General features: G+C 40.8%; 1 long non-coding RNA gene across 6 annotated transcripts in view; it reads left to right on the top strand.

The window, feature by feature from the left end:
- LOC118559114 overlaps positions 1-22,695 on the top strand; it is a 42,765-nt gene that overhangs the window by 8,716 nt on the left and 11,354 nt on the right. The gene's annotated exons all lie outside the window — the stretch shown is intronic.

Below are 22,695 nucleotides of genomic sequence, written 5' to 3'. Positions count from 1 at the left end.
CACACACACACACACACACACACACACACGCTCATTGACCAACAATCCACTACTGTAAATGACTTAACATCAGAGCTGAGAAAAGGTCAAAGTCGGTATTGAAGGCTACAGGAAGGGTTAAACCCTCAGGTTGAGGTGCAGCTAACTAAGAGAGGTTGTGACCTTTTTGTCCATGACAGACCTTAAAGTAAAGCACTCCTGCTCCTTGTTGTTGTCATGTCCGCCTCTACTGCCGCTTATACCGAACGAGCCGTCCTCCCCAGAGGTTTGAACATAAGGCTGCAGCTCAAACTTCGTTTTGTTTAAGAGCGTAAGGAGCATACCGTTTTTTGTTTGTTTTGTTTCCTTTTTTTTATGTGTGTCTGGTGATTTGTGGTGACATGTTTAATGAAAATGACACCTAATGTCAATAGAGTGAATACATAAATGGCTTGCCTTAGAGGTCGTCATATGACCAGGGCCGGATTATCCATAAGGGCCAGTGGGCCAGTGTCCAGGGGCACTAACCATGGGGGGGGCACCACATGACACATGCTTTAAAAATATATTTTTCATAAATTGTTATATTATTTGCTTGAAATTGTTGAAAGACCATGCATTATTCGTTTTGTGAACACTAATGTCACAATAATAATAAATGATAAATAAATTAAGATGTTTTTGATTTCAACATTTTAAAATGACATATTTGAATATTGCTCACTGCTCTTAAGCCTACATGTAGTTGTGTAAGTTCGTAAATAGTAAATTACATTACAGAAATCCCCTTGATTATGTCTGATGTTTTTGACCGGAGGACCACACGGGTAAGGGGGGGTGGGGGGGGGGGGGGTTGAGTTATAGTGCCCAGGGGTACCCCATTGTCTTAATACGGGCCTGCATATGACTTAGGCTTACCATTTTCCACCAGTTTTGGAATACCACCATAAATGCAATGTTGCCGTACTCCCCGAAAAGTATTATACATAAGACAGCATAGGAGGGACCAAACCCTTTCAAACCACTGTATGTGTGAGTGTGTCCGTGTGTTGTGAGACATATTTGAATGAAAACACGGCTGCCGGCAGGAATTTAGCAGACATACACAAACAGCCTGTTTTAGAACCTGTTATTTTACCTTTATTCTTCCCGTTTTCCACCTGTGCTCCAAATTCTTTGCCGTTTCATTTAAAGGAAAATCTCTGAGCTGATCCTTTTAAACAAAACAGGCGGGGTCCTCGTGATTCTGGGTCTCCGTGTGGTGGAGGTTCTTGCATTAGTTTTGTTTCGGAGTGCTTTCGATTGTAACTTAATCCGCACTTTTTTTGTTGTTGTTGTTGTTGCTGTCATCGCATTAACTAGCAAACAAAAGAGGTTGTGACCTTTTTGTCCAGACCAGAACACCACGGTAGATCACCACTACCTCTTGTTGTCATGTATGTCTCCTCTTCTGTTTCCCGAAAATGGCATTTGTTTTAGCCAACCCCCGCCCCCCCGTGGCAATCAAAAAGTACGGCTGCGTAGGTGTGACCGCAGCAGCTCGAGCCTCCTGAACCTCTGTGTGTGTGTGTGTGTGAGAGAGAGAAGCAGGGATGTCTATGCCCCTGTGCCTGTCTCAGTTCTGTCTGAGAGACTTGCCTCTAACAGACCACTAAGCTGAGTGGCTGAATTGAGTTAGTGGCTACAGACAGGCTTTTAATTGTTGATTGACCAGTCTGAGTGCTGCCTGGGCTGGGGTCACCGAGGAGAGCAGACAGTGAGGTCCCAAGGCCCCAGTTGTAATTTTAGCCACATCCAGCCAAAGCGACGTGGAGGGCAGAAAGAACTGAGAGGAGAAGGAAGAAAACTGCTAGGATGAAACGCAGATAAGGAATTTGTTTTGTTTTCTGTTATGTTTTTTTTATCCCCACATAAAGTTTGATCCGCACCGGGGGGTCACGGAAGATCCCGACAGGTGAAAAAGCTGGAGTCGCTGTGAGCAGTGTGGGATCTGAGGGCCACAGATTAGCAAGTTCAGTGTTTACTCCTCCACAACATCTCCCCTCTTTCATCTGTTTGATGATTACGAATTTACTTTGTAGCCGTTCCATCCACTTCTTTTTTGCCTCCCCCCCCCACCACACCTCCTGCTTCAACTCTCTTTCCTCTAATTCTGCATGGGGGGCAGCAAAAGCCCATTTTGCTGTTTTAGCGGGTTAGCTCGTCTCTCCACTCCTCCCTCCGCCTCCACGTCTCCTCCTCCTCTTCTCGGCTCACAGCAGGTGCTCCTCCTCGGCTAACATTTGTTATCTCTAATCCTGCAGGTTCGGCGCACAAAAAGAGCGTAGTAAACTCTCTCTCAGACCTAATCCCACCACTCCTTTTTTGATGGCACTCCCCCTCGCCCTCCTCTCCTCTTTTCTCCCGTCACTATCGCTCCTTTGGACCTTTTGGGGAGGGTGGGGGGTAATACTCCACTTCTGTGATTGCCACATAGCTTTTTATCACCGCGGCCTTCAATTTTGGGGGGCAGCTGTTGGTTGTGGGGGATTTCTTTTTTCCCCCCCAGTTCTTTATACCTCTGATTCCAGCTCTCTTTTTCCTTTCTCTCTCCTTTTTTTTTTGGCCCCCTTCTCCTTCTCTCTCTCTGTATCATTTACAGTCATTTTCTGGCAATTAAAATGGAGCGCTGCTGCAGGATTTTCGCCTGCAGTGCAACACTACAGTGCTGATGAATAATTCTTCACCCTGCAAACTGGAAAGCTAGCCTTTCTTTCATGTCGGCCCTTTGTTGATTTACCATTAAAACTTACTGCACCGTGCTATGAGTGGAGGACCCGGCTCTGCGGGAGCTGGCAAAAAGTAAAAATGAGGATAAAGCAGATATGAGTACATGTGCTCCAGGGTCTTTTTCCTCAGCCTAAAGTAAGGAAGCCTCCCAGTTACATGGGTGTGTTGTCAGTGTTTGTGTTTATAGCTTAGATTGATGGTGCGCAGGGCCTCTGTGTTTATGTCCACTGTCTTGTTCTGTACCACTTAGGTTTTATGTTAATTTTTCTTATCAGCGGCTTTCATTATGGGGCCTTGGTGCATTGTGTGAGTGATTAGGCGGTCATTCATCTCTGTGTCTTCCTCACACACACAATCACACACACACACACACACACACACACACACACACACACACACGCACACACACACACACACACACACGAACATATGCACGGAGTACAAGCAGTGACTGATGTGTGGATGGAGTGAGCGGGGTGCTCCGGCTGCAGAGGCAGAGTGGTGTTGGCAGTATGTTAAATGATGTGGGTCTCCAGGCCAGCAAAGCTCCGGGCTGTTTTCTGTCCTCAGCATCCGAGAGGAGACTCATCAGCGCTTTAAAGATTTGTGTTTGAACAACTTCTTGTTGGGGCCAGAAGAAAAATGCTAAAGTATATATATTTTATTTTTATTTTTTTTTTATCAACGATGTCCTGAAAAATACAAATAAAACTATGACTGCAAAAGCCAACATTGGAAAATGAAGAATAAAGCATCCTAAAATTAACGGATATGATTGTAAAACAGATGAATAAACCAGACAGATATAGTATTTGACTCTTTTTATTTGCAGAAGTGATTGTTGTTTATTTGATATCTTTTGGTTATTCTTGGGAACTTTTTTTAAATAACCTTAGAAGTGTTTTTATCTTAACTCACAAATTACTGCTCACAGTTTTCCTCCAGCTGCTCCTGCTGGAAATTAAGGACACACCTAAATCGCAGCTTACATTTGGCCTTTTTGACTCCCCACAGAAGCCATTTGTTTTCATAATCAACGTATAATCTGTTAGCAGTCAACAGATCGTAATGTCCTGACACTGAAACTAGAATTAACAAATGAAAAGTGCTGATGTAGTGTCTTCCTTCCACCACTGGGGATGCTAGACCAGCAGTGTGCTGGTATAAAGTGTTTTTTTATATTTGATGTTACAGTGAAAAGGACTCAGGGATGTATATTTTACAATTAGCAAAAGTAAGTTCATAATGTAAACTGAGTAAAATTCAAAATTAGATGGATAAAAAAATGAAAATGCTTGGATGGAATTTGTAGGTAATTACAGTTCTGAAGCAAAGGTTGTTCTTTTTGTTATCTAATTTCATAAAACTGCAAGCAGAAATAATTTAAAGTAAAATTATAGATCTAGTATCTCCCTCTCACCAGTATATTCGAGTGACCCTATTTAAAAAGCAGTTTGAATGAGTTTGTGATTGAATGATAATATCCACATAAATCGGCTTGTATTTATGTAAAGGCAAGTACACTTTGAAATGAAAACATTTAAAAGAAATGTCTTCATTTCCACCTGAGCAGTGCCCTATAAGTTCAACCCTGACAGGTATTTTTTGCTGTAAAGAAAATGTGTTTCAGCTTGTTTCATGTAATTTGATCTTTATTCCAAACAGAGAGCGGTGTAGAACACAAGTGCCCCTAAACCAAAAATACAAAATAATTGGCTACGTGTCAAAACATTACTTACTTCTTGTGACACTGTTTGAACTCCAGGTGGATGTTTTGGCATTTTTGTTCTCCCAGAGGCTCATTTAATGTAAATAAGACACAATATCAATGATATGGAATAAATTCACAAACAGCTTGACAGATGCATATTATTATAAGGTGACTGGGCTTACCCAATATGAACTGGTCCCACTCCTTTTCACTTGAGCCCCCAAACGTATGCATCACTAACTTAAAACATGTATGTGAGCCTCTAATGTCCTGTGTGTCGTTTTCATAAGCTATACTAGTATTAGTTTGGTGTGGTGCTGCAAATGCATGTACCCTGATAAAGATGTAGAATGTTCTGTCCTCTGTAAGAAACTTCCAAACTCAAACATGACATTTGTTTGCAGGTTTATATAGGATAAGATATGCATAAACTGTGATTATGTTTTCAATCATAGCATCATTTCAGTTCAGTAGTACTCCGCTCGGCGCTGGGCTCTCTAGAAGTAGCCATTAGCTTTATCCTTGGGGACCAACTAATCTGAATTAATACTAAATGTGGACGCAAGGAATGTTTTCTACTGCAGGTAGGGTATAAACTGCTTAGGACCCATTAAAAGGACTCTACCTAAAAAAAAACAAAAAAAAAAAACACAACCCATCCATTTAAGCAGATAGTTTTACAGATTACATTTGCTAAATAGATGAATTTATGCAAAGTTTATCAACTTTAAAAACTACAGAAGATGAATATACTGCCAGTGACAAAGGACCAAAGTTTAAACAGCATCAGACACAGCATGAAGTTTTTTTTTTCAGTTTTTTTTTTTTTTTTTGGGACCTACATGGGAAGAAGTGTCTTCTTGTCATGTACTTCTCCCCCAGTCAGTTATTAGGATTTCAGCACACTGACCAGCAAATACGAACACACACTCGGTCACATCCACTGTCAGGCACACATGCAGAAAAGCAAACACACACACACACACACACACACACACACACACACACACACACACACACACACACACACACACACACACACACACACACACACACACACACACACACACACACACACACACACACACACACACTAGTTTGCAGCAAGTAAACAAACACTATTTTTCACACTGTCACACTCACATGGACACAGTCATGCACTGAAGAGATAATGGTGGCCAGAGGCGATCTCTGTGCGCTCCCTCTCTCTCCCTCCGTGTCTCAGAGGCAGCGAGCGTGCTCCAGTCCTCACTGTCTGTTAGATTTGATCACCATCACCCAACTGCAACGGACAACGCGCAACTCAGCTCAGCTGACGGCTCATTGCAACACGCACACATGCACCCAAACAGCCACTGTGCCAGAGGATATTACATGCAGTGTCTGACACCTCTAAATAAGTGTTTACTCTTCTGTGTGTGTGTGTGTGTGTGTGTGAGAGAGAGTTGTGTGTATATGTGCATGTGTGTTTGTCTTTTGCATTTTCTTCCCTCTATAGTTACCTTTCCATCTATGACTTAGAGTTTGTGTGTTGGTGGCACGTCTATGAAATGTATCGAACACGATCATGGGCTATTTCTAGCTTCTACATGCCTTTCTCCCTCATCAGCACATAATAATATGATTCCTTCATGTGCAACTGCTCATTTGAATCAACAGCATCCTCATTACATGTTTAAGGAAGTAAAGAATGGTGTAACTGTGTGATGTAACAAATAAATAAAAACGTGAATCCAATTTTGTCGTGCATGTGTAGTTTTTGGGTTAAGTTGTGTTTCCTTAAATAAATGTTTTGAGGTGAAAACAGATCACATTTGTATTAATGTTTGGTTCTTAATAACGTGCACAACTCCAAATGATTAAATCGTACACAAGCGTCACGGTCGCAGATTCAGCTTTGACAGACGAGAGGCATTGAGCTGTTTGTGTGCATTTGTGGGCGTGTTTGCACCCGTGTGCATGCACATATCACAGTCTGTCTGCAAGGAGATTTTAATAACACAGAAAAGAGGGGGTACAGTAAATCCTACATCTGAGCAAGCCCATCTCTGAGACCCGAGGGTGCCATGCTATGATTGACAGGCCTCCTTTCACCGGCGCTGTCGGACGCGGGACGGATTAGGGCCGTCTCGCCCTAAAGGGCCATTGTGGCTCCACGTCTCCCAGCTGCTTCACCGCTCACCCCACTCCGCGGCTGAGGGGGGGGGGGCTCCTCCAAGTGTGTGTCTGTGTATCAGGGTGAGATGGCTCGTATGGCATGGGTTTGCCTGACCTTCTGTTGTAGTTCTCTGGGCTGCTAAAACACAGGGTATACATGCAAAAGTATTTCCAGCGCTTGAACTTTTTAGCATTTTATAACATTACAACTACAAACTATAAAGTATTTTACTGGGAGTTTATGTGCTAAGCCAATATAATGTACAATGTAATTGTGAGGTGGAAAGAAAAGGGTCTAAACCATTTCCTTTTAGCTATCACTCTACGTTTAGGGTTGTCCTGCTGGAAAGGGAATCTTTGCCTTAGTTTCAGAGATTTGCTACGTCTAAGTTTTTTTATTTATCTATTTTACAATATGTTCCTGTATTTAGCTCCAGCCATTTCCTCTCAACTTTGACCAGCTAAGTCGTCCCTGCTAGAGAACTACACGGCGCCAGGGGGTGTCAGTTTGATGTGCAAGTACTTCTTTTTCACCTGATCAGAGCTCCGTCTGCTCCATCAGTGGCTGCGTCTTTGTGGGTTTACAATTGTGCCACACACTTTCCATTTTCAGACGATGGACTGAACAGTACTAGGTGAGATGTTCAAAGTTCAGGATATGGTTTTATAAGCAAATCCTGCTGTAAACTTTTCTACCACTTGGTTTCTGATCTGTCTGATGTGTTCCTTGGTCTTCATGAACTTGTGTGTTCACTAATTTTCTCTATCAAACCTGTGAGGCCTTCGCATAATTCAACATCTTTTGTATTTGTTTTGGTTAAGGGGGAAATAAAAACAGAAATTATGTCAAGAGCTTTGACATTTCTGTGCTCTTACATATGCAACAAAGCCAAAATCAGTTTCCAAACCTTTTCCCAAGTTCAGCAAGAAACTCAGCATTCTGCGTAACACTTCAAAGTTGAATTTAAAGTTACTTTTGATCAGCATTTTCACCTTTGGCTTCGCACATATCTGGAGAACATATTTCAAATCCTTTTTTTAAAAGTTGAATCCAATATGACAGGTGGCAGTAAAAGCGCCGTAAATCCCAGGTGTGTTGCTGTGGGTGCTGGCAGCTTTGCCTCCACTCTGGTGGGGATGAAAGGACCCATAACTCCAGTACGTTATGTACACCAGCCTTAAATCTGAAACCACTGGCACGATTACCACAGTGATTAATTGCTCTGGTTAAACTGGTTTTGTTACTTGTTTAAGCCTTTCCTAGGTAATAAAGGATATATACTGTCCACTTAACATGATTTTGGAGGTTGGAGGTTTGTCACACATTCCCTCTTGTAACATTGAATGGAATGTACTTGGAAAAAAATGTTTGCATTGAAAATGTAATAAAATCACATTGCCAACAAACAAATTAATAGTTTCAGACTTAAACAAAAAAAGCAACAGCCACATTCAGATTTTTTTTTAATTGGTTCTAAGTATACTAAAAAAGTTAATAATGTTTGAAAGTGACGCAAAATGGGAAACAAAACATTGTTTAATGACAATATTAACCTATTTAAGTGCAGAGTAAAATAAAATACACCCAAAATGATTTTAAGAATACAAATTGAATATATTATCAAAAACTTCAGTTTACTGCAAACGTCACGTCAATGTACTTTATAAGACAGACAGGTCCAATATATGTCCAGTCAATAAGAACTTGGACACACTTCCAAAGCATTAATATTGTTTGAATAAAAACACCTTTTCTCTCAATCACACACAATGAAGTTGTAAGATGATGGGGAACATTTGTCAAAAGTTCTATGACCTGAAGAAAAAAAAATATCAACACACGAAATGTTTGTTGAAAAAAACAAACAAACACTGGCACAGTGCCCTCTGGAATAAGAGACATGATCTTGTTAGCAGCTTTCATGATATTATAGGAGGAGGGCACATCGCATGGCTAACATGCACATCTGTGCAGGCAGCCTTAATGCTGAGCTATACATGCAGATTCTGGCTCAACATATGTTCCCATCCAGATTATGTATTTAGGCAAGCTGTTACTTATTTGATCAAGACAATAGCAAACCTCAAATGGATTCTGCACGTGTTACAGCAGCATGACTCAGCACTGAAGTGGGCCGCCAGCAATCCAAACCTGTTAAACACTGGAATATAAAACAATGTTTAAAATAAGGGCAACAGACTTTTAAAATCTTCTGCTCAGATCTAGAATGTTTTCTAAGCATACAGTGCCTTTTACAGAATTGCTCACACCCTTTTAATATTTTCACATTTTGCCAGCTTGCAACCACAAACGTACATTTGTGGGAATTTAACATGTATATTAGACATTTTATACAAATGAGAATAGGCATTTGTCCTGATTGAGTTACTTTTCCCCAAAGTTTGATGGCAACATATTGATTCTGTTCTCACTTAAATTCAAAATCCTTTCCATACATTAAAGGAAAATTTAAAGTGCCTGTAATGTGTTTTGGTCTTCGGTTGCATGTAAGAACTTGATGTTGTTCTACGGGCGGTTACGTGCCATTAACATGACCTTTCCAACCTCTGCTTCTTCCCTGGAGTTTCCCATCCGTTTCCAGCATGGCCTTGTAGGTAGTGCCCATCATGGGGGATTGTTCAGGGTTATGAGGCCCCTGGCGAGGACGCTGAGTGGGGCTGGCTGCCGCTTCAGCAGTGCTGGCACGGAGTTTTTGGCAGGAGCGAAGAAGCCAGCAGCCTGCCACATTCCTGCTGAGATTCTCCCAGGCAATTAGGCTACTATAGTGGTGATCTGTCGTCTGAATGGGAAAGCAGAGGAATGCTGAGCGGGGCAGAGGATTAGCCGAGTCTACCAGTTTTGTATTGGCACATGACTGAACAGCTGGGTGTACACAGGCAAATTGTTTCTGGTTAAAGTGGGTGCATTGGTGACATGTCCTTCCAGCTTTATTTCTTAGCATTTGTTCTCAAAGGGCACACACACACACACAGACGGGTCCTTGGAAGAGGAGCCTTGATGTGATTTGTGCAAAGGGTGAAAAAAGTTGCCCTCCTTCCATCCATGTCCCTGCCACCCCAGTGGAAAAAGGAGTGGATCACTTTCAGTCTTGGTGTCTCTTTTCCTTTCTCCTCTTTCCATCTTTCTGTCTGATAAAAGAGCAACTATGATCGCTTCGACAACAAAGGGCCCAGCTGCTTGTGTTTGGCTGAGGCTCTCCTTTCTTCTCTCCTTCCTCCTCCATCTATATCTATTCCTTCTAACGCCCTCTGATCTCTCTTACTCTCTCCTTGCCCCCCCTCCATCTTCTTTCCTCTCTCCCTTGCTCATCTATCTCTCACTGCCTGATGCCACTCTACAGCGCTGCTGCTCCGTTCTTCGTTAGGGCCTCAGCGATACAATCAGGGTATGGAATTAAAAATGAGAAAGTGTCCTTGTCGAGGAGACACCCGGATGGTGCACTTTGATGTCTGCTCAGAAATTTGAAATTCATATGTTGTCACACTTGATTTTAGTCTCTCTCTCTCTCTCTCTCTCTCTCTCTCTCTCTCTCTCTGTTTCTCTCTCTCTCTCTCTCTTTTGCTTTTTCGTCATCTTCTTCCTCTTCTCCTCCGTCAAGTGTCATCATGTACTATTCAGTTAGAAAGGAGCGAATTGAGGGAAACAGAAGAATGTAAAAAGCATTGTAAAAGGATTTCCTAAAGCCCTTTCTTGTATTTTTTATGTTTTACTTTGTCGAAAAGGCGGGAAGACATAATGAATCATTTAATTTTCCTTTTGACTGAGGTGGAACATGGGGAGTGAGGGACCAAGGGATGGGATAGGGTGCCCTTTGATGCATTTCAGAACTCTGCGCCAAAGTCACAGCTATATGACGGAGAGAGCAAAGGGTGGCTGTTATACACATACATCTGTGATAATTTCTTCACTATTCCCTCCAGAATATGTATTACATGATGGCCAGTGTTTGTTTGGTCAGCAGCTGTCTTTAAGGGGCCTAGTCACATACTATTGCTAGTATCTCACTGTTTTCCAATTAACTTACCGCACCTTGTTGGCGTATTATATATTATGTCAGTGTATTAGACTTTGTTTTTGCTCTATTTCCTGGTAAGCAAAGTGCTTTTGTGTATATTTACCATAACAAGACCACGTGACTGGAAGTACAATATTGCTCATGCACATAATGAGTAAACAAGGAGAAGCAATGCAGCCCACAGACATATATCCAATGTCATAATGAATAATTGCAATCATAAGTCAATGTTCATTCTCACCTGTGAAAGCTAATGCCTGTAAATCTGGGTTGTACTGTAATTTGACTGGTACAATTTCACACTCTACGCATCTTTTCCACTATGCCAGTATGCCGCGACATTGGCTTCCATATTGGAAGTATCTATCTATCTATCTATCTATCTATCTATCTATCTATCTATCTATCTATCTATCTATCTATCTATCTATCTATCTATCTATCTATCTATCTATCTATCTATATATATATATATATATATATATATATATATATATATATATATATATATATATATATATATATATACATGTCTATGATGGAGCTGATCGAGTCAGAAATGCTCAGCGGAGTTGTTAAAAGAAAGAGGAAAAGTTATCCTAATCCTGTAGCGCTGGTTGGTTTTTGACCTAACTGCCACTTTACTGTGTCGAAGGTATGACATTATTCGTTTTAAAACCCAGGTTTGGGCCTGTCGGCTTTATAAACAGACCGAGATAGCCAAGGTCTGAAGGGGTTATGGGTGGGTAACAGTACAGAAACTGCAGAGAGGTTTGTTAAACTACAGCTCTGCTTCCTGGTCTGGACCCTGGGTTGTTCGACATTTAGGAGAACTAATACATCTGGCCAGATTCCTAGAAAGAAGAGCTGCACCATCCAAAGTGGGATGGATGCCATCTCTCCACATCAGACCAGGTTTTCCCCAGAAAGTTCGCCAGTTATCAATGTGGCCCATGTAGTTTTCAGGACACCACCTAGGTCAGATCAGATTTTGTTGGCGGGGCAGCGGGGTGCTCCCCTTGTAGAACAGTAGAGGAAACATTGACCTAGGCAGCAGAAGGGGGAACTTAGCTGATGAAACAGCTAAGTTTCATCAGCTTTTGGTCGTCCAAGCTGTTGTAGTTTATTTGGCTGAATTGGGACATTTCGTCAAGATAAATTCTAGTTGGAGACAGCTTTGGATCTGAACTTGATGTACTGACTGCCCTCTAATTTTTTTGGATTTTATCAGTGAATAAGTTAGCAAATTTGTTGCAGGCCCTGGGGGAGTGGAGTTCAGATGACACAAACACAGGAGGGTTTGTTAACCTGTCGACCGTGGCAAATAAGGCATGAGCATTATTAATGTTTTTGTTGATAACCTCGGAGAAGAATGATTCCCTTGCATTGTTCAGTTTAAATATGTGTATAGTCTCTTTTTACAGATGTCATAGTGAATGTGTAATCTAGTCTTTCTCCACTTGCGTTTAGATTTTTGACACTCCGTTTTTTCACTTCCAACTGCTGGAGCATTTCTCCATGGAGATTCTTTTCTTTCCAGAACCAACCTTCACTTTAATTGGAGCAATGCAGTCAATGATGCCTGAAACTTTAGACTGAAAGTTATCTACTAGCTCATCTACTGAGTTGCAGCCCAAGGTTAAAGTAGCAGAGTAAGCTTAAATAAAAGTTTCCATGGCATTGTCATTAAAGGTGCGTTTTCTTACAATGTCCCTTTGGCTAAACGAGTCACTGGAAATTATGCTTTCAAAAGTAACAAAAAAGTGATCAGATAGGGCAACATCAGATTCATTGACCTTGGAAATATTTAGACCCTTAGTTATGATCAGGTCTAAAATATGTTCCTGTTTGTGTGTTGGCTGTTTAACATGCTGAGTTAAACCAAAGTTTCTAAGTGTGTCACACAGTTCTTTTGCACTTCTGTCTTCAGGGTTGTCAACGTGAAAGTTGAAGTCTCCCACAATAATTAAACAGTCATAATCAACACATATCACAGACAGGAGGTCACTAAGATCCTTAAAAAAGTTTGATGTGGACTTAGGAGGCCTGTAAACATTCAGAAACATAGTTTGTACCGGGCCCTTTACCTGGAGAGCCAAATGTTCAAAAGAGTCGAATTTTCCCAAAAATACCTTTTAACACTTTAGTGAATCATTAAACAATGTTGCTACTCCTCCACCTTTCCTTTGCTGTCTGCTCTCACAAAGAACATTTGTGGTTTGGAGGAGTCGACTCTATCAGAATAGGTGCTTCATTAAATTCATGTAACCATGTTTCTGTTGAAAACATATCAAGATTATTGTCGGTAATGAAGTCATGGATTAAAAGTGATTTTCCTGACAGAGATATAATGTTTAATAAAGCCACTTTATGTGGAATGTGGTTGCATCTCACAATTTAGGACTTTTAAGTACGTTTGTTTATTCCTATTTGTTATCCTTTTAGCTTTCCTATTGTTGCCACGTATCATGATTATAAACACACACACACACTGAAAAATTATTGCAAGAAGTTTGTAAAACTAATTAGACTTAAGTTGTCAATGTCAGCTTATTTAAAAGTGAATTTAAAAGATGAAATGAATCATAAAAATACACAGATTATAATATAAAGCTACATTTGACTTTAAAAGTTAATAACTATCTAAAATATATAAAAAAATGAAATTTAAAATGCACACAATTGTTTTTATAAAGGTGTAAAACTCAAATCAAATGACATCAAGAAAATGTGTTTTCCAAACAGTTTTCTGAAATCGTTAAAAGTGCTGGGCCATTGTTATCTGCATTAGTACATTGTTTCACAATGTGTTTTTCATTTGTTTCATGGGACATCTATAAGCCCCTGGTTAATAGACTTGAGTGCTCTTATTGGAGGTTAGTGGCCTAAAAGCTCCTTTAAATAAACAAGTGAGGTCCCAAATCAAGCCTTGTAAAGAAAAAGAAAGTATAAAATCCATAATTTAGCAAATTGTGAGGCAATGAAGAGTAATTCTCAAAATACTTGACTCTAAAGATAAATGCAATGATGCAATGGTTCAATGGAACGAGTATGAGCTGGTTTATCTACAGCAGGGATTTTCAATTCCAGTCCTCGAGGTCCATTGTCCAACAACTTCTTTAAATTTTTTTTGGCAGTTGGCAAACAACGAAATTGGTGCATTACCGCCACCGACTGGTATGGAGTATGAACTACAATGCCACTGATGGATCATATTCTATTATATAACTGTGTTAATTTAAGATAACAAAATATTAGTTGATAACTTTTACTTTTCAAGTTATTCCTAAACAATTCCGCTATATCTAGATTTAGCCTACCTGCCGTTTTTTTTTTTTTTTTTTTTTTGATTTTTCTCAGTGGCTTTAAAACTTCTTACAATGCATGAGGGTTGTTCATGTGAGCTTCAGTGGTACATAGTCCGCTTGCTATCAACAACTTTGAGCTTGTTTATCGCTAAAGTCACTTGTAACTTACGTGAGTCGGCGGTTGCGGTTTCTTGGAGTTTGTTTCTGAACATGCGGTCGCTTTTTTTGGGCTTCATTTTTTTCAGACAGCACACGTTTTTCTGGTTAACGCGCCGCGCAACAAGAGATCAGGGCTCAAGACCCCCTCCCCCGCGACAGCTATTTTACAACAGTAAAAGTCCCGGTGTGTATAAATACCAGTTGAATCCCTGGATTTGTGATGATTAGACAAGGCATGTGGTGGTTTTATTGGTGGTCTTCTGCTTCTTTTCGTGGATCAAGTCGATTCTTTCTCATAGTGATCTTGCTTTTGTGTGTCTGCGGAGGGATGTGTATGTGTGTATGTGTGTATGTGTGTGAGATGGGATTTGAGTATCTGATTACAGCGGGACGATTGACTATTTTCTGCAATGAGCCCTATAATAAATTAAAACATAGGCTTATAATAATACATATATTCTTTATTAGAATCAGCTGTAATTCTACGTCGATTCAACAGGTTTCCTCCTTGAGTTTGATCCATCATGAGAGCGGAGAGCACAGCCTCTCCTACTAATATTGCTTTTTTTCTGCTCAGTCTGAGCCCTCTACATTTCAACCAACGTTCCAGCTGGTCTACACTGTGTTTCTCGATTGAAGCAGGTTGAATGAAGCTCCTGGGATGTCGTCATCTTCCACAATGATTAGTATTGTGGTTGTTGCGAATGTAATTTGCACGCTTCCTGTCCGACCAGCCTAGAAACCGGCTGTACTCTCGGGAAAAATGTGACGTCATTTGAAAACTGCTCCATTGAAGACGCCTGGTTTGCAGCAAGCATGTCAAACTCCAGTCCTCGAGGGCCGGACTCCGGCATGTTTTAGATCAATCCCTTTTCTAACACATTCTCAGTCTGTCATCAAGGTCTTCAGAGGACAACTAACTAAGCATTCATTAAGTTCAGCTGTGTTGAACCAGTAAAACACCTAAAACATGCAGGACAACGGCCCTTGAGGACTGACTTTGGACACAACTGCTTTACCCTTATTGAGTAAGGACTCTTTAGCCGAAGTAGAAATGCGGCAGCGGGTGCCATGATAAGTGATGTCCGAATAGTGCAGTCAGTATGGAAGCTCCCTTGCGAGGCTCGTTTTGCCTAGGAACATCCATACGCGTTTTTGTCACGCAATGATGTCAGAGTTAAAGGCTGTCCGAATTCGACTCAGCAGTCCGAAGCTCCTTTTCTCCCGATGATAGAGTTCTCACTGCTGGGAGGAGATTACTGAGTAAAAACTACCACAAGCAAATCAAAGGAACAATGGAGAAAAAATAAAGACAGTGAGCCCAAAATTATTCATACCAGTGGCAGATCCGTTTGTTTTCATTTTTCACTTAACTAGAAAATTGGCTTCTTATGAGTATTGAGACCATGTGTCTTTTGAAAAAAGTGCATTTCTTTTTCTTTTACATTTTATTTAAAATGTCTGAAATAATTTGAAACCTTCTCAATAATCAATAGAAACGTGTTTACCAAATCATTTTTGGCACTGGAACCATCAAAACCCTCTTATAATTGCCAGCAAGCTTTTTTCCATGTCCCCACTGGTATTTTGAGGATTTATCTGAGATAAAGGGCTCCACATCTTTGATTTTGGAAAGATACCTAAACATCACCCTAGTTCTTGGCTTCCTCCACAGATTCTTTGATCAGTCAGGGCCCTGGTTGGGGCATTCCAAAATATTAACACAACTTCTAGCAATAAGAAACAAGTCAGCAAAATTAATCTGCCAGTGTTATCATTATCTGTCTCTAAACAGAGCCTAAAACCACATATAAAGACTGATAAAAATAAATAACTATGACACAAAAACCCAAGGATTTAAAATATAAACCTTAACTGAAAACTAAGTCCTGTGGATCACAACAGAAATGGAGATATAAATTGGTGAGGGTAGACTTTACCGACAGGCGACGTTAAATCTGATGTCTCATTCACATTAACAGTGAACCAGCAACATTTTTGAACCAGGTGCAAACGATGAAAGAGCAAAAGATCTTGGATTATTTCCAAGAAATTGCAATAGAAAGATCAAGAGGGAACAGCAATTTCTATAACAGTTCAAAGTCTATTAGAGAGAAGTAGGAGTTTGCCTTGGTTAAATGCCTCAGCTGGAAGAAACTTTTTTGGACTTCTGTACTCAAATTCTGAGCTAAAGATTTTTATTTTCGCATTGAGGCATCGTTTGTTATAACAAACCAAATGGACTAAATGTATATAACACTCTTTCTAATCACACTAACCACTCAAACTGTTGTACGTTAGAGCCACATTCACCCCATTGCACACATTCACACACCAATACACAGATCAGTCCCTTCCCCAAGTGCCTTGCCCAAGGGCACATTGACTCAAAAATCCAAGGACTCTGGGTTATTTTCAGAGTTAGATGATCCAAATAAAATAATCAACGTTTAATTTTTTTAATAGGATATCAATATAAACTGCAGCTCCCCTAAAATGTATCCAAGGAATGAATTTGGAGATGCATTTCTTGTTCTTTTCTTCAAAGAAACAAAGGGGTACACCAGTAAGGCTGAACTGCCCCTCTCAAGACAGTTATTAATGGATACACAGGTGGGGTGGTGAGGACAGAAGGATAGAGTAGGGGGTAGAGGCAATGAGGATGGAGACAAGGATGGGTTTTCCCATTGGTCCACTATATCCCAGATTCACCATTAATCACTTTAGCTGAGCCCCTCCAACTATCTCGCCCCTATTTGCCACCATTGTCTCCCAGCTTTTGAGAACCGTTCTCTATTGTGATGGCAACCCATCCTTATGTCCTCCCTTCCAATGGGGAACACCACCTATAACACTTGCCTATCCTCAAAACAACAATTTCTTTCCATTTCTCTCAGGCACCCTTCTTTCACCTCAATATGGTCACCTCTGTTTGTCTTACTGCTTATATCTCTCCTTCTGCTCATTGCTCCTTTCTCCTTTCACTCTCCACCCATTTAATACTTTTTTCTCTCCTTGTTTTCTCTCTCTCTCTCACTCTCTCTCTCTCAGTGACAAATGGGTTTTAATAAAAGCTGACAGAGCGATGAAATTAAAGGAGTGCATCACATTGCCAGCTGTAGCTCCAGCCTTACTGTGGCACTGACATATTTAAAACAGGGCCTTAATTCAGTAGCTGGCGAGTGTTTTACCAACCCTAGGACTCCTCACTGTTATCAAACTCATTATTACTGCTTAACGCAAGGTTGTTGTACAAAAAAAAAGGAGTTTAGCACTATTAAAGGTGATGAGAATTCATCACCCAACAAAACAGTTTGTTACATTGACCCTATTAGGACATATGAGCGCCCCGTCTCCCATGTCACCTCATTATAGTCTCGGATCATACAGAGAGGGGGTTGGGATGGCGGAAAGGGTTAAAGAATGAAAGGGAGCATGCATATTTTCCGAGGGAATCCTTCCATAAGGAATAACTGACACGGAGGACATACCCACGCCTCGGGAGCGCTCGCTTAACGTTGGAAAGCATTGTTTTGTTGGATTACAGGGCTAGAAGGGGAACCTAATCCCCTAATTTTTAATCTCTCCTGATTCTAGAGGGATGGATGAGACACTGGGATGAGGGGGGGCTTCCCTGACACAGTTTGGGTAGGTGGGCTGCAGACAGGAGAGGGTGGAGGAGGGGTGAGGGGAAAGAGAGGTTTCTTAAGGAAAGGGAATAATTTATTATAGACAGAACTTGATTTGTTTAGCTTGACAGAAGCACATAGAAAGTCTTCGAATTTTATAAAAGACTGATATTTTTGTTGAATCGGGAGGATCAAGGAATCACAAAATCCAATGAAGTAGAGCGAAAGTTTCCAGAGTCAACATCCATTCATCTTTTGTTCGTACTGGGGTGGTCCTTGAAGGGTCGCGGGGGGGCTGTTGCCTACCTCCAGCTGTCATTGGCAGGAGGCAGATTATGTTATCTGGAAACATGGTTCATTCACATTTTCCATTACAAAAGTTGACACATTTCTAGGTAAAAATGTTCAATCGTTCCTTTGCTTGATTAGTTAAGTTGGACGGACCGATGGACGGACTGACGGACAAACAAATGGATGAATGGATAGATGAAAGAATCAATGGATGGATACAACTGTTGGGAAATAAAATCTTTGAATACAAAATATTTCCCATATTTATCAGGACCTGGAAAACAATGAAACGAAATTCCATCCTTCCCCACAGTTTCCCAGACTTTCGTGCCCTCTGGAAAAAAAAAAACGAGCAACTCCAATCCTGCTCGCAAGCAAATTCCAAATCATTCCGTGACAGCGATAACATATCCCCTCCCAAAACATTTCTGCCTTGTCATTTCATACCCTCACCACCTCATGTTTGGGTGTGTGGATAATTTCTGAGACAGCTTATGGTGACAGGCTTTGGGGACAGAGGGATGAGTTGTCTGGGAACTCATCCTTATAATCTGTAAAGGATACACAGGGCCTCCCTAGGCAGAATACAAGGACTGCTCACCTGCAGCTTTAGCTAAACAAGATTAGGAGCTGGACTGGAACCCAAACACTTGCTGTGAGCAAAAATATAAGTAAACAGACTCATATACAAGTTCACAGAAGGAATATGTTTGAAGATGTGAAGCCGGAAATGCAGTTAAAATGCCATTTATATGTGGTTTAAAATCATGTTAATGCACAAAATGCAGCAATGACCAAAGACGGGATCTCCATGTGGCTTCATCTGAAGGCCTTTTCCAACCATAAAGTGAGCATCAAGGACAGCAATGGGGATCGAGATGGAAGGTGGTCTCAACAAACACGAGGAAATGTAAAATTATTGTGTCCAATCTGGAAGTAACCTTGGGCAGCTTCCAGTTTGTCTGAGTGAGTGAGCGAATGACTGGGCCTTGGAGGCCAGCCAAGGAGAGCCTTTTGTGCCAGCAGCCGCCACATTCCAATCAACCGCCTTTATTTATACCCCGGGCCTAATTGAAAGGTTGGCTTGTGAACCATCTGCATGCAGCCACACTCCATCTCCCCCTTCAATACACACAGACCCCCACACAGAGAGAGAAAGAGAGAAAGAGAGAGAGAGAGAGAGAGAGAGAGAGAGACACGCACTCCCTTGGTGCTTTATCGTCCCAAACACATCCAGCTTTGACCCAAGGCGAGAGGGCCAGGCGTGCTGCATCTTTGACAGTTAAAAACACAGGAGGCTAATAATGTCAGTGACTTATGGCAAAAGCAGGAGTGGAGAGGTTAAAATAAAAGTGTGTTTCTGTGTCATAACATTTACCTCTTGTACCGAGAGGCAAAGCGATGATGTTTACTGAGGTAGCCTCTGGCCTACGTCATGACTAATAGGGGTTTTCCCAGAGCTAGACCAGAGCTTGTTCTAGAGCCAGTTTTTTTCCCTGGAACAATATAAACAGCAAAGCAGTTTTTTTCCCTCCCACAACCAGTCAGCCACCATTGATCATTATGTCATTCAAAACATATTTTTCCAGGAAACATTTCCTACTCAGTCTGCTTTTTTTTAAATGTATGTAGGGGATTACAGTGTGGGGTGAAGGTTTATGCATTACAAAATGTCTTATCGAACAGATGCTTTAGTATAAAGAATGTTTTTAACTACAGTCTATGTTTTTGAACGCTGTAAATAGGAGCTTACACATTGTGAGGGAATTCAAAAGGTTATGCAATTCCCTCTATCTTTGATAACTGTTTTTCATGTGTTATTTGCTTTATTTCTGCACTGGATTTCCAAGGTGGATTGCACCTATTATATGCAGGCGTAAACGTGTCCCAAAAGTCCAGCAGGCGGGAGCGATTTGCATCTTTTTTGCATCAAGTCATTGTTGTCCACGCTTCAACCACAAACACAAAGAGTGCAGAGAGGTGATCAAAGAGATAGAGAGAAAATGTTTTCACTCTTCATTATTGTTTAATTAACATAGAACTCCAAATAACTTATAATCAATGCAAATTTACAGTAATAACCTGTTGTATCTAAATAAAACGAAATGTATCTTGTCAATTTCCTAACCTAAATACAAAAAAGGTTAACTGGCTTTTATCTGGCAGGGAACCGTCTGGCTGTGTGAGAATTATTTGTTTATGCTTTTTATTATCTTCTGCATGTTTATCATCTGTTGGGATGTTCCACAGTGGCAAGATTTGTATTCCGCATTAACAAACATTGTTAAGCATTATTTAGATCATTTAGTTGAATAACTTTCAAAAATATCAAGCAAAGTTCTCAAGAAGAGAGGAAGTGATATTCCCGTTCTGTCTTCTGTAAATGTTATGCAGGATCAGACAGGAGACCTGAAATTCAAGCTCAACCCAGTGTGTTTAAAAGGTCTATTAATAAAGACAGAAATCCTCTCCAGGAGCAAGCTGGGATCTGGCGACGCTAAGAGCTGGCTACTCACTGCAGAGGTGTCGGGCAGGGTGACTGAGGCTAGAGTCCAGAGAACAGGCTTGGGTCATGCACAGAGAGTCAGAAACAGGGCCAACAAATCCAGGGGTTGAGTTACGTTCATGGGTCATGGTACAAATATAGGTGAAGGTACAGAAAACCGAAGCTTAGTGGAAGTTGGACAAAGGCAAGACGAGGCAGGGTTATCTGAGAAACAGGAAACAAGGTAATCAGACATTAAGGAACACGGCAAATCTACTCACTAGAAGCTTTCAAGACTGTCTCCGCAGTTAGCACCATCCTGCTGTCTGTGGAGAGCGTGTGGAGACCAGGAGACAGGTGAGTGGAATGAACCTGGTTGCAGAGCAGCTGGGGCACAGGCCTGCAGGTGAGGTAGCTTAACTAACACTTAGCAGACAGGCCACATTATAACAATAAATCCTAAAAGTCTTAAACCCATTACCACTGCCTTTCAGCAGCCGTTATTTTTCCATATACTCCCCCCACATACCAATAGCTCATGCATTTGAGAATACAAAGCTATTTGTAATTTCTGTGATCTCTCTCTCTTTCTCTCTCTCTATGTATATATATACATTTTTTTATATATAAAATTGTCAACAAAATCAAACCAGCATGATAGACAGAGATATAATTAGGTGTTGTTTCAACGCTAACACAACATGTCACAGTAAACGAGGAGTTTTTCTTGTTTTGAATTGGTTTATGTCTAAAATTAAGAAGACTATTCACTATACCAACTTGTAATAAAAAAAAAAATAAGGCAGTCACATTTTAATTGTTGTGTTTTGTAATTATGTTCTCAGACTAAGAAGATCCTTCTCTGGACCAGCAAAGTTGGTCTTTAGCAAAGTTGGTCTTTAGCAAAGTTGGTTGTTTTACAGGTACAAGTTTGGCTGGTGGAGTCAGTGGCATTAAAACACAACACATACAAACATGAAAACTGGCGCAGAACTAGTGCTGAAACCGGTTAAGTGGGAAAAAAAAACCTTAAGGAAGCCAACATTTACTGCCTCTAATATCAGCTGGGTTTGCAGCAAGACATATTGGGGTTTTATAGAGCTGGAAATTACATGCATTCGTGTCAAAGTTCCTGAACCAATAGTCAACAGTCCCAAAAATAAGTTCAGCTTGGCTAAACTTGAAATTTTCTAAGTAATTTCACTGTCGGCCAGAAGCAAAAAGTTCAACTGTTTCCTCAATGACACAGCTCCAAAAGCCGTTTCCTGCTCCCTGCTGTCTTTTATTTTCAATAAAATACCAATCACAGAAATTCCAAAGAGTATGCGTCCAACTCCGTTAGATAAGATGGAACATAATAACCCACTGGGAGGAGAGGTATGGGAACTTGACTTTTAATCTAGTCGTAATTTTGACAAAGTGAACGAACAACCCTGTATTAAGAAATACTGTGCAGCTGAAAGGCTCTGGCAGTTGATAAAAAGACTCAGGCAACTGTGTGAGATAAACGACCGGATGATTGATTACCGCCTCCAGCAGAAAAATGAGCAAAGAACAAAACCAGTCGGTAATGTTTGTGTTATGAACATTTTCTCACAGTTTGCGCTTTAAGGTCAGTGCTGTATTACAGGTGAGTTTTCACAGAGCTGTCAAGCTAAGTGGAGAACTGAAACATGCTTTCAATTTGAAGTTGTACAAAGGAAGGAAAGGAAAAATCATTACATTACTTTAGTTAAGCATTGGGTTTGGCACTTTGCAGTAGGAAGGACTGATAAGGTAACAAAAATATCTAATAATATCAATTAAGGATTCACCTAACCTCTAATCTGCACATCTATTTAAAAATAGGGTACTCTTAACACATGGTTCCAAGGGCACCACATGCTCTTGGGATCCGATAACTAACCACAGAGATTAATGAACAGTTAGAACTGTGTTTCATCAGTAAACAGGACAGACTGATGGAGTTTGCAGCAATGCTGAAGAGCGTGTTAAAGCTCTCGGCAGGTATCCAGCTGGCCCGTGCTCATCTATGGGACGTGTCAGGCTTCCTCTGCCAGCTGGCAGGAAAAACACATAGCCATGTTCATTCATGACTGGCATCTCCCAAAACTTGGGAAAAACCTTTTGATTTTTGAATGCTCCTTTCATAAGACACTTTTGGAAGAGG

This window comes from Fundulus heteroclitus, unplaced genomic scaffold (genome assembly GCF_011125445.2).
Source record: "Fundulus heteroclitus isolate FHET01 unplaced genomic scaffold, MU-UCD_Fhet_4.1 scaffold_228, whole genome shotgun sequence".
Taxonomy (NCBI): Eukaryota; Metazoa; Chordata; class Actinopteri; order Cyprinodontiformes; family Fundulidae; genus Fundulus; species Fundulus heteroclitus.
This window is presented reverse-complemented; position numbering and strand designations above follow the sequence as displayed.